This window comes from Lepisosteus oculatus, unplaced genomic scaffold, assembly GCF_040954835.1.
Source record: "Lepisosteus oculatus isolate fLepOcu1 unplaced genomic scaffold, fLepOcu1.hap2 HAP2_SCAFFOLD_62, whole genome shotgun sequence".
In the NCBI taxonomy this organism is placed as follows: Eukaryota; Metazoa; Chordata; class Actinopteri; order Semionotiformes; family Lepisosteidae; genus Lepisosteus; species Lepisosteus oculatus.
In genome coordinates this window covers 1,093,684-1,105,724 of record NW_027168171.1, presented here as the reverse complement: position 1 = coordinate 1,105,724, position 12,041 = coordinate 1,093,684, and the positions used below count along the sequence as shown (strand labels likewise).

At 44.5% G+C, this 12,041-nt stretch overlaps 1 non-coding gene across 1 annotated transcript; it reads left to right on the top strand.

The window, feature by feature from the left end:
- Positions 1–11,735: 11,735 nt before the first annotated feature.
- LOC138232058 (U5 spliceosomal RNA) lies at positions 11,736–11,852 on the top strand. Its single transcript, XR_011187017.1, has one exon. It is a non-coding gene; the product is annotated as a U5 spliceosomal RNA (small nuclear RNA).
- Positions 11,853–12,041: the final 189 nt, after the last annotated feature.

The window sequence follows — 12,041 nt, the reverse complement described above, 5'->3', positions numbered from 1 at the left end:
AGCGAGTTCACCATCGCCGCATTCCTCCTTTAATCTAACACGGAGTGCGACGTGGCTGCGGAAACCTTTTCAAAGTCGCTCTCCGTTAAAAAAAAATAATACCTTTGACAAAATACGTGCCGGCAGACAGACACGCCTCAGAGGGTTTAAGGCTGGCTTCATGTCGGAATGATAAAGTCTCCCCGTCCGGACATGAAAATGCCACTTTGTTACACACAAAAAAAGAATCAACAACAGAGAAATGCCCACAAGCATTTGAAAAGCCGCACCACGTCGCACTTGAAATAGCTCTTACATTAGTGGTAGACGCAGGAATCGCATTTTTATTTACGCTCTTACCAACGCGATGGAAAGCAAAACAAAGCAAAGCAGAGCAAAACAAAACGAACAAACGAAAACCCTGCACATAACGCCGTTACGTGCCCAAGTGGTATTGTACGTCATCCTAGCACTGCACCCCGGGGCGTACGGTATATGGGAACGAGCACACGCCACGAATCGTCTCGAATCACTCCCTACAGCTGTAAGGCGCCTTGAAGCGTGCACCCCCAACATTCTTCTTTGCGCATCTGTGAAAGGTAAACTCTTGAGCAAACTCTGAACCAGCTCTATGGAAACTAATCCGATTAGACGTTACTTTGACTCATCTTTTTACGCTCAGTGCTGGATTGCTCAAACTCCAGCTAGGGTTAGGGTTAGCATTACCACGCTACTTAGACACTTTGTTTACGCTCAGTGCTGGATTTTGGGAACTTCAGGACGAGTGGGAATTTTCTCCTATCTGTCCATTCTGTTTTGTTTTGGAGACTCTTGGCTGCCTATGTTGTACAGTGCAGCGTGAAGGAAACATTTTCCAAAACTGTGTCAGCTCAAGAGTTGTAAGAAAACCTCTCCAGCTGCTACAACTCTCTTCATTTTTGTCATTTAATGTGACACTCGATGTATAACTGGAGCCTCACATATGCAAATGGTGCGGCTCCAGTTCGACACCCAGTTCGACACCACTTACAGTATATGACAAAAGCATGGCAAACTGTGCCGGACCAGCAGATAACTTCCGCTTATTTTGACCATATTAAACATTGGAAATCTTCCCACTTGCATTTGTGACACTTGATTTTGGCTCCACCTAAGAAACTCTTAAATCTTCTAACACTTTTCTCTTCTCCCGCAACACACTTGTCTGTCGGCACTATGTGGAAGCGTTGCATGACAACCCATCTCACCACGGAAAGGAACCTAACAGCTTTGGTAAGAGAGTAGAATTACCTGAAGAACTGCTTTCCATGGAAGCAGGACCAAGCGATGTAGCATTTTTATAGTACCAGGAAAGGAGAAGCGGCACTTCGCCTTTGTCACACAGGCACAAGGCGACGTGCAGCAGACGCCGTAGTCAGCAGGATTCGAACCTGAGCGGGGAGTCCTCAATGGATTTCAAGTCCATCGCCTTAACTACTCGGCCACAACTACAGTGAGCTCGCCGCCGCCGCATTCCTCCTCCGGAGTGCGAGGTGTCTGCGGAAACCTTTTTAAAGTCGCTCTCCGTTAAAAAAAAAATACCTTTCACAAGATACATGCCGGCAGACAGACACGCCTCAGAGGGTTTAAGGCTGGCTTCACGTTCAAATGATAAAGTCTCACCGTCCGGATGTCAAAATGCAACTTTGGCAGACAGAAAAAAAACATCAACAAACCACAAATGTGGACAAGGATTTTACAAGCTGCACCACACTGCACTTTCAAAAGCATTTACATTTGTGTTAGACGCAGGAATTGTCCTTGTTTTGCGCGCTTACGAACGCCATGGAAAACGAAACAAAACAAAAGCCCTCAGCTCCTGCACTTGATTATAATGCCGTTACGTGTCGAAGCAGGAATTTACGTCATCCTACCACTGCAACACGGGGAATAGAGGGAAATGAACACACGCTACGAATCGTCTCAATCACTCCCTAGAGTCGTAAGGCGCATTGAAGGGTGCACCCCCATCATTAATCGTTGCGCCTCTGTGAAAGGAAAGCTCTTGGGCAGTCTTTGAAACAGCTCGGATGAAACACTTGATTGCTTCCATGTGCATCTGGAGCCCACTTCTTATTTTCACTTCACGCCGCCCAAAGCATTTCTAAAACAGGAGATTCGCGTTTGGGAATGCGCCCTGCCCTACAAATAAAACAGGTCTACGGGTCTGAAACCTGCTCCACGGAAAACAGTTCTGTTGCGCTTTTGATCAAAGGGAGATTCTCTGTTCTTACTTTTTGATGACATAACACCCAAAGGGGCTTCTTTGGAGCTGGATTCCAACCAGCATCCTAAAGTTTCTTGGCGGTATCCTTTACAGTCCTCTGTTCGGTCGACAAGGAACAGAAGGGGGCAGCTTTCCTCACACATACAGTGCAGTTCTGCATCAGACCTCTAACTCGTTTCCTTAGCTTGGATTTAAGCCACGAAGCAGGCTTCTATTGTATAAACGTCTAGAGGAATCACAAACTATTTGAGAGGCCATCATCCCAGGGGGAACTGACAAAGTCTATCCCTAAACACCTAGCGCAGTCTCTCGAGAGACTGTCAAAAATCGCTTTCTCCGTTTGTGCTGCAAGTAAGTGAAAATGCGGTCTCAATCCAGAGCCACTTGGCAGCAGCGGCACGTAAATACTGTTACTGCCACTGCTCGATACCGACGTTAGCCTACTATACCATGTTCAGCCACCGCTAGAAAATGTACGGCTCTAGTACTGGAGCAAACAGAAGGAGGGCCAACATCTAACAGGCACACGTGTCAGACATAGAGAGCGCCGAGGATGGGATTCGAACCCATGCGTACAGAGCACAATGGATTAGCAATCCAGCGCCTTAACCACTCGGCCACCTCGTCAATGAAACTGGGCTGTCCAGACATGGGTTGGCGCGCTCCAGATGATCTTTTTCTTTTTTTTCCCTCGTACTCGAGGGTCCTTTTCCTGTTCCACATGCGATTTCAACATTTTCCTTGGGAGATGTCAAGCCAGCAAGCCACTGCTGTGGTTCAGTGGCCAGTGTGGAGTTCAGTGGCCCTGTTGTACACAGAAAGCACATTGAGCTCCTTGGACATGAAAAGTTCCAGATAAAAGCCATTTGTCATCCTTTCTCTTGGTGTCGATGTTGCTATTGTATGTAAAGGTGGCAACTTGCTCAGCGAGCAGGCGGAGCACACACCGAATGCAGATGTGTCTGAGTGGTGTGTCCAAGTGGCTGCAAAAGGACAACACTCCCGGGGCGCCGTGGCTTAGTTGGTTAAAGCGCTTGTCTCTTAAACAGGAGATCCTGGGTCTGAATCCCAGTGGTGCCTTCTTTGTTCTGTCTTCTCGAACAGAACTGGTCCTTACAGACAACTGCCTACGGCTAAACTTAATTAAATGCAAGTATTCATTTCCTGTCTTGAACGACTTGTTTTTCTTAAAATGGATGGAACTTGCAAAACATGAAATACAAACATTGTTAATCAGCGCTAGCGGCTGGCAAAAAAAAGAAGTCAGCAATGTTTTTTTTCTTTAACCTTAACCCTGCTAATGGAGAAGAGTTAAACGACCGAGTCTATGCAGCTTAAACGGTGCTCACGTCGGGTTCTTAGCTGAAAGGGTGATAAATCACGCTCACCCCAGTCCTTAATCTTTTAAAAGGATACAAAATTGAACCTAGTCGCCACATCACATACATCCTGTTCAACGATAAAAAGGTGACATCTATCCTCGATCCAGAGTAAATCCCACGTTGAGGGCATATTTTTTTCCACGTTACCATGAGTCGGGCTCGGCTGCACAGAGGCGAGAGCAGAGCAATGAGGTCACGGGGACAGGAGAGCCACACGCTGGCGGTTTAAACACGCGGAAGAAAACTGAGGGATCCACAGTATGTGGACCCTCCGTGCGCCATCAGTCCGCACTCCGGACTCTGAATCCTGCCATCCGAGTTAAGATCTCGGCGGAACCTGAGGCGCAGTTCTTTCTTAAAACGTAATCTGGTGAGCATTTCTAGAATCGTACTTGTATAGATGCAGCCTTTAATGTGTTGCTAGGTTAAAATTGATGACTTCTTGAACTTCAGTAGGCAACTGCCCTCTTGATTTTGGATTTAATTTCTTTATTACAGGGGCGCTTTTATGAAGACCGAGTCATGTTCAGGTACTTTGCTTGATGGAGGAAGCATATTTCGGACTCTGTGATCTGCTCACCTGGAAAGGTCTGCTGTACTACTACAAGAGAGAAGTAGAGTCTGGAAGAATGGACAATTTTATGATGCTTTGGAAGATAATGTTTTTTTTTTCTTTGAAATTGAAATGAATCAGAATATCAGTGCAAAAGACAAACTCTTGGTTTGGTTTAAAGAGATATGGTTTTAAAACAGACAAAATGTAGAAAACAGGTGTTTCTCACTTTTGGAATAGAATGGACCGGGGGTAATATTTTACTAGTTATATAATAGTAAAATATTATATAATAGGGGTAATAGTCGCGAGGGGCTTCAGCTTTTTTGTGCTTAATATGGTGCGCTGTGGCCACGGCAGATATGGGATCTATAAAAGCCGAAAATTCTCCGAACATTGCCTGACACAGCTCCTCAAAGCTATTACAGACCTTACAGTCCTTGTCTAGACATCCACTCGTGGACCGCTCGGCTGGTAGTTTTCCTTACTAACATAGCCTTTTCCTGTTCGGACGCTTCGGGCATAAACTGCAAAGTATATCTCAGCTCATCAATGTAGGTCTCCACATTATTCCCTGACACTGTCGGGTCAAACCTTTCTACATCTTTGGCTAACTGCCTCAGGGAGTGGAGGTTAATTTTTACGGTTTCTCCGCGGGCAGGGAGACGGCCGTGATCAGGAGCAGGGGGTCTATGCCTGAATTGAATCGCCCTTGCGTCTCGCGCAGGACTCGGCGATCTCCCCCATGCCGATCCGACCACAGACCCTGGCCGGGAGAAACCTCCTGGGTGAGCGCTCCGGGCTGCTAGGTGGGCTGGCATGCAAGTGGGATCTAGCCTGTTTTGCTTCCAGTACGGCAGCATCTAACTCCTTTTGCCTTTCCTGGCTGAGCTCATTTAAACTCTCAATTTCTTTTTCTTTTTCTTTCAAGCTCGCTTCTAGGTCTCTCCTAGCTACCTCAGCCGCAGTTTCTCTAGCAGACAGGTCATCTAATTTACCTAAAACTTCCCTGAGTCTGTCTTCACTTTCCTCACTTTTCACTCTCTTTTCTCTGATTATATCCAACAACTCAACTCGCTCCGCCTTATATCTTTCTAGCGTTCCCTGAAGCTTTTGAAACTTTGTCAGCTCGGACAAAGACAGTTCCAGCTGTTTAGCTAGATTTAAGGCGAAACTAGATAGGACCTGAACTGCGTTCACAGACCCTCCTGTGTTAAGCTGGTTCGCTACCTTAGCTACTAAATCTGCTTGCAGCTTCTCAATATCATCAAAGTTCAACTTTTCGATACCGCTCCAGTAACCAGGATTGTCGTCGCTAGAAATAGTACTTATAAGCGACTCCACTTCAGACATTTTAGCAGCCATTGTCATTACGTCAGAGAAACTTTAAGAGTATTACTTTTTTTCCTTTTACCAAAATACAGTATGGAATCTAAACACCCGAGCAGATGGATTTCCAATCAGCACACGTTACACTAAACGCTAGAAAACAGGGGGATTTCTTTACGCAGTTATCAGCACACCCGGTATTCGCGTATAAAAGCCGCGGTGCTGTGCTGAACTTGAACTCACAGCAACATCAGTTATTCTGTGCGATTGAGTCTCATTTCATTCTAAACTCACCCACCCAGGGACGCCATTAAATGTAGTGGTTTGATGGGTTTACTGAGACAATTATTAATTGTAGCAGTAATCACGAGGTTGTTCCTTGGGGCTTTTAGAAAATCAATCGCCAGAACAACTAACAACGCACACACACGGGTTCAATACACGAGATACATTTATTAATATAAATTGTGCACCAAACATATACTAGTCTGCCTGGATACGAGCGGCAGACCTTACTGTGAGGGTTATCAATATACAAGATATATAATCTCGAAGAGATGCAAACACAAAGAGATACACAACAGAGAATATATGTCAATATATATCGTTCGGTTACCAAATCGCTAATCAGTGTGATTACCCATTGTTACTCTAAACTCGGAAGTAAATACATTACTCATGAATTAAATTGATAACAACTTGTGTTGAGGTACAATTGAATTCTCGAGACGCAATGTAGAACATGGGGTTAACTTATCCACTGTGTATGGATTTGGAATTTCCCGGCACGAACACCAAACCAGCTGACAAGCTCTGTTGCAGCCTCTGTTCCAGCCGTTGTCCAATGGGCGTTGTGTCGGCGTCCTCTGGCTACCGGCCAACCAGTCAAGTTGCAGCTCGGAGTAGGACGGGCGGAGGAATCTGACTGCGGCGCGCAGGGCAGTCGTTGCTCCAAGGGGATCTACCAGCAGTCCGGCTGGCTAGTAGAAAGTCTCTATGCACAGAGTGTGACCGCGAGTCCTCACAAGTCACTCTTTTGCCTGGGAAGAAACTGGTTCGTTCCCGGTCCAGCGCTGCTTCTGAATAAGCTATTCAGGTTGTCGACGAGGGTCCAACTGTAGGCTGCCGTTGATCAAACGGAGCATTCACGTTAGTAGAATTCTGAGTACGTACGGGATGCTTGGCCTCGCGCTTAGAACAAAGTCCAAGTCCCTATGCAGACAACAGCAGTTGTCACGTGATTGTCTCTGAGGATGCGCGAAAATGGCCAAGGAGAGCCCCAATCTGAGCTTGCGCTCCCTTTTCCACCAAGACACAGATGTGTGCTGATTGGTTGAGAGTTTGGCGGGCATTGGAGACCCACGTGGTATTACCACGCCCTGCCAGTCCCTGATTGGTTGGTCAAGGTGAGATATAAGTCACTTACTCTTGACACTTAAGAATGCAGTCCAGATGTCCATTCGGCACTCCCTAGACAGATAGGCGCCAATGGATGACCATTGATCATGATAGCCAGGCTTAGCTAAGTGCATCCCTGTCTGGGAGCTGTTCCTTATCAAAAGAAAACAACTTAAATCAGTCTGCATGAATACTTTCTCTGTGGCTGCACCACAGAGATGGGGGGTGAGATGGGGCTTCATTTAGGACAGCATACCAACGCTTAATTCTGTCTTATTAACAAGCATTGCCGCTACACTTGCATCCCAACTTTTGCAACTCGCAACTGAAAACCCACTGAAGCTAAGCAGGTGTGAGCCAGGTCAGTACCCGGATGAGGGTGAGCTACAGGGAAAAACAAAGCTTCCAGCTGGAAGTGGTGTTAAAAGGCGCTCACTCTGAGGTCTGTACGGGTCCCAATGTCCCAATATAGTGACGGAGAAGCTGTGTTGTAAAAGGGCGCTGTCTTTTGGATGAGATGTAAAACCGAGGTCATAGTGCTCTGTGGTCATTAAAAATGACCACCAAAACCTTTGACAAAAGCTCTTGGTAATTGATGGTCTTCAATAATGCTTCTCCTTTAGGTACATTTTAAATCAGCTGAAAAATGCTGTGAAATGGGGGGGCACTTCAGGCCAGTGTAGGATTTGGGTTACAAGAACCATGAAACTGCACGAGAAAGCCCGTACACTGAATTACACGGCTTTCTATTCAAAGGACAAAAGAAATTCCCTGAGTTTGATTTTTTGCAGCACAGAGAGGACCACTGTTGTGAGGCCGGTTAGCTCAGTTGGTTAGATGGTGGTGCTAGTAACGCCAAGGTTGCGGGTTTGAGCCGCGTACGGGCCAGGTCCTTTTCTCCTCTCTTACCAAAGCTGTTAGGTTCCTTTCCGTGGTGAGATGGGTTGTCATGCAACGCTGCCACATAGCGCCGACAGACAAGAGTGTTGCGGGAGAAGAGAAATGTGTTTGAAGATTTAAGAGTGTCTTAGGTGCAGCCAAAATCAAGTGTCACAAATGCAAGTGGTTGGATTTCCATTGTTTAATATGGTAAAAATAAGCGGAAGTAATCTGCCGGTCCGGCACAGTCTGCCATGCTTTTGTCATTTACTGTAAAGTGGTGTTGAACTGGGTGTCGAACTGGAGCCTCACCATTTGCATATGTGAGGCTCCAGTTATACATCGAGTGTCACCTTAAATGACAAAAATGAAGAGAGTTAAAGCAGCTGGAGAGGTTTTCTTACAACTTTTGAGCTGACACAGTTTTGGAAAATGTTTCCTTCACGCTGCACTGTACAACATAGGCAGCCAAGAGTCTCCAAAACAAAACAGAATTGACAGATAGGAGAAAATTCCCACTCGTCCTGAAGTTCCCAAAATCAAGCACTGAGCGTAAACAAAGTGTCTAAGTAGCGTGGGAATGCTAACCCTAACCCTAGCTGGAGTTTGAGCAATCCAGCACTGAGCGTAAAAAGATGAGTCAAAGTAACGTCTAATCGGATTAGTTTCCTTAGAGCTGGTTCAGAGTTTGCTGAAGAGTTTACCCAGTGGGCACTGATTCGTCGAATATACGTATATTCACGGCGAAAATACGGCTATGGGTATATATACGTCGCCTCGACGTATAATCAACGTCGAATTGCAACCGTAAAATCGACGACATTAATAAACGCATATATAACGTCGAAAACACATCTAACACAGTGCCTGAGGCTTTTTACTGTATGTATCGTGTGTGCCGCAACTAGGAGTATACGGCACTCTGCACAGTGTACGAAGTAAATTATTTTCGCAGTAATTAATTTACACGTGTATAATAAATATAGTAAATATAATAAATTAATTACTGCGAAAATTACTTCGTACACTGTGCAGAGTGCCGTATACTCCTAGGTAAGTTAGGTACATCTTTTTGCCCAAAACTGAAGGGGCGACATTCCTCCCTCCCCCCGTGATGCCAGGCCTGTCCCCATCCTATTCCATAATGTCATTATACTGTATATAATACCATACAACAGTGACCGATCCTTACTAACTGCATGCGTTAAAATTGCACATCAGCTCATAGCAGGGGGCACATAGCCGCGATGTATTATCAATGTTAAATTTCAACCATAATATCGACAACATTAATAAACGCATACGTTGAGAAAATATCGAACCCAGCATATTTTCCGGTTATATACCACAATGCATTGCTAGTATTCGTTGGTCACCATTTTGGACACGTTTTTCAAACGTAGAAGTATATCCGCAAATATCTCAGCAATCCTCTTTTGACGAGTAAGTATGAACAATAATAATACTATCTGAATACATACAGATCTTTCTTAATATTATTTTGATTAAAATAGTAAGTGAATAAGCAAAAAATGGCACATAAAAATAGTGGAGCTTTTTAAACGTCTGTACTTACTGCGCCCCATAAGAAATCGTTTGTCCCCGTTCAAAAGAGGTTGTGCGATGTCCTGCAGCGTTCGCAAAGCAAACCTTTGACAGTTTGAAAAGAGGAATTTATTCTGCTTCCTGTGCGTGCAGTAGTTACAAAGTTGAACGCCTTTACACGATCTGCTGCAGTTTTCAGTGGGCGGGCGTTGTCAAATGGCTTGGAAAAACGCACTGTGTTTCGGCTCGGCAAACATCGTGAGCAGTGTCCTGCATGTTTTCTGTGTATAGCTGTCTTTTAACGCATACAGAATTCATTCGAAATGGGGAATGGTGTGAATGGGGAAGATGACACTAAATCGTTTTGCCGTTTCTCTATTCTTATTCTATGTTGTACTTTCAAACTTTGGGTACTCTTTAATTAGGACAGACTTTATTGCTCAACTTCTATGATGCAAGCCAAATTTTATACATTTATTTCAGCTTTGAGCTTAGTAAACCGTTCATTTTTTAGATTATACTAAAGAAGATATTAATCATCATTAATTTGGGAAGTAATATTATATAATTTTCTCCTAGCTGCGGTGCTGAAGTCCCGCCCTAAATCAGCAGAAAAAGAAATAAAGGAGCACGCAATGTGTTACTTGAAGAATGCATATGCAAGGCAGGGGGCCAGGAGATCTGGACACTGAAAATACTAGGTTTTTGGTTCTAACTGTTAGGACAATTACACAGGGTTTGCAAATAGTGGACAAAAATCGTCTTAACTTCCATTGTAATATTTTTTTTTCTTGGAAATATAGAAGTTGTACATTTTAAAATGTATATTTGAATCAAAATGTGGTTTTGAGTTAGTGTGTTAATGTAATTAGTTTGTGTTTGCCGTTACTATACTGTATATTGCCATATTACCAGAATTTGTAGCTGAAGTTTAAGACTAGTTGTGTTTTTTATGATTATTGCCCATATGTTGATTGTTGATTGATTGTATACAATGTATAATTTGAAATACATATTTTTCAGGTGTGAATGTGTATTTTCAGAATAAATTTCTAAACCAAATCATTGGGTTGATTTACTAGTTTCTACACCTGTAAAACCTAACTTTGATGTATAATAGACCTCTACCCATATACGTATAATAGACCTCTAAAGTTATCCGTATAATAGACCTCTAACCATATACATATAATAGACCTCTAAAGTTATCCGTATAATAGACCTCTACCCATATACGTATAATAGACCTCTAAAGTTATCCGTATAATAGACCTCCAACCATATACGTAGAATAGTCCTCTAAAGTTATCCGGAACTCCTACCATATATGTATAATAGTCCTCTAAATTTATCCGTATAATAGAACTCCAACCATTTATGTATAATGAACATCTAATCATAGACGTATAATTGACGTATAACAATAGACGTATATTAGAATTTCATTCTAGACGAATTGCAGACCACATTTAGACGTCTAAGGTATGCGTTTAATAGACGTATATTATACGTCTTTTGCCCACTGGGTTACGTCTCAACAGAAACGCTCTTTAGCTCTTTCAGTGTTATGCAGAGAACAGCGTCTGTCGAGATCACTTTTGAGTCAGCGCGAAACGCCGTGTGCTGTCAGTTTGATTTCATATTGCTCGTAGCGGCGCCCGGCTTTTGTCTGTCAAACGTTAGGTTGCGCTTCTTCATGCTGCATCGTCGGCATGAGTGGAGCTTTTTAAACGTCTGTACTTACTGCGCCCCATAAGAAATCGTTTGTCCCCGTTCAAAAGAGATTTTGCGATGTCCTGCAGCGTTCGCAAAGCAAACCTTTGACAGTTTGAAAAGAGGAATTTATTCTGCTTCCTGTGCGTGCAGTAGTTACAAAGTTGAACGTCTTTACACGATCTGCTGCAGTTTTCAGTGGGCGGGCTTTGTCAGATGGCTTGGAAAAACGCACTGTGTTTCGGCTCGGGAAACATCATGAGCAGTGTCCTGCATGTTTTCTGTGTATAGCTGTCTTTTGACGCATACAGAATTCATTCGAAATCATTGATTTCTCCAATTATCAAGGGTCCCTTAAAGGATGAGTCAAAGTAACGTCTAATCGGATTAGTTTCCTTAGAGCTGGTTCAGAGTTTGCTCAAGAGTTTACCTTTCACAGATGTGCAAAGAAGAATGTTGGGGGTGCACGCTTCAAGGTGCCTTACAGTGCGTCGTTTCCGACACAGTGTGGCCGGGTGTTTTCCGAGTTATCGCACGGATTGGGCACGCCCACAAGCCGAGAGCCGCAGGCGATGAGCCCGGGGCTGAACGGGCCCCACTGGCTAGTTTGTAAGGCCAGGTGCATTGCCAACCACGACCGGCAGCGCAGAGGCTTTGAAGGCGGTCTGGGCTCCTGCAGCTGTGCAGCCACGCACTCTGGTTTCTCTTCATCTCGTACAAATCTTTCGCCTTTTATTAAAGATTTCTGTGGAGAGGAGCATGAATAAGTTACATGCAATTTTTGTGCTTCCCTGCCTTCGGGTGGGGCGCAGCCTGGCTGGTCAAAGAGAGAAAACAAAAACGTTCGCAATCACTCTTGTTATGGCAATTGTGGCCGTCTGCTCCGCGAGTCCTCGGTCTCCGGCTGTCTGATTGGCGCTCTTTTCTTTGGGGGGCGGGAAGTGTCCGGCCGCAGGGGATCTTGGGACCTCGCTTTGCATAGCGGCTTCCCAGAGTG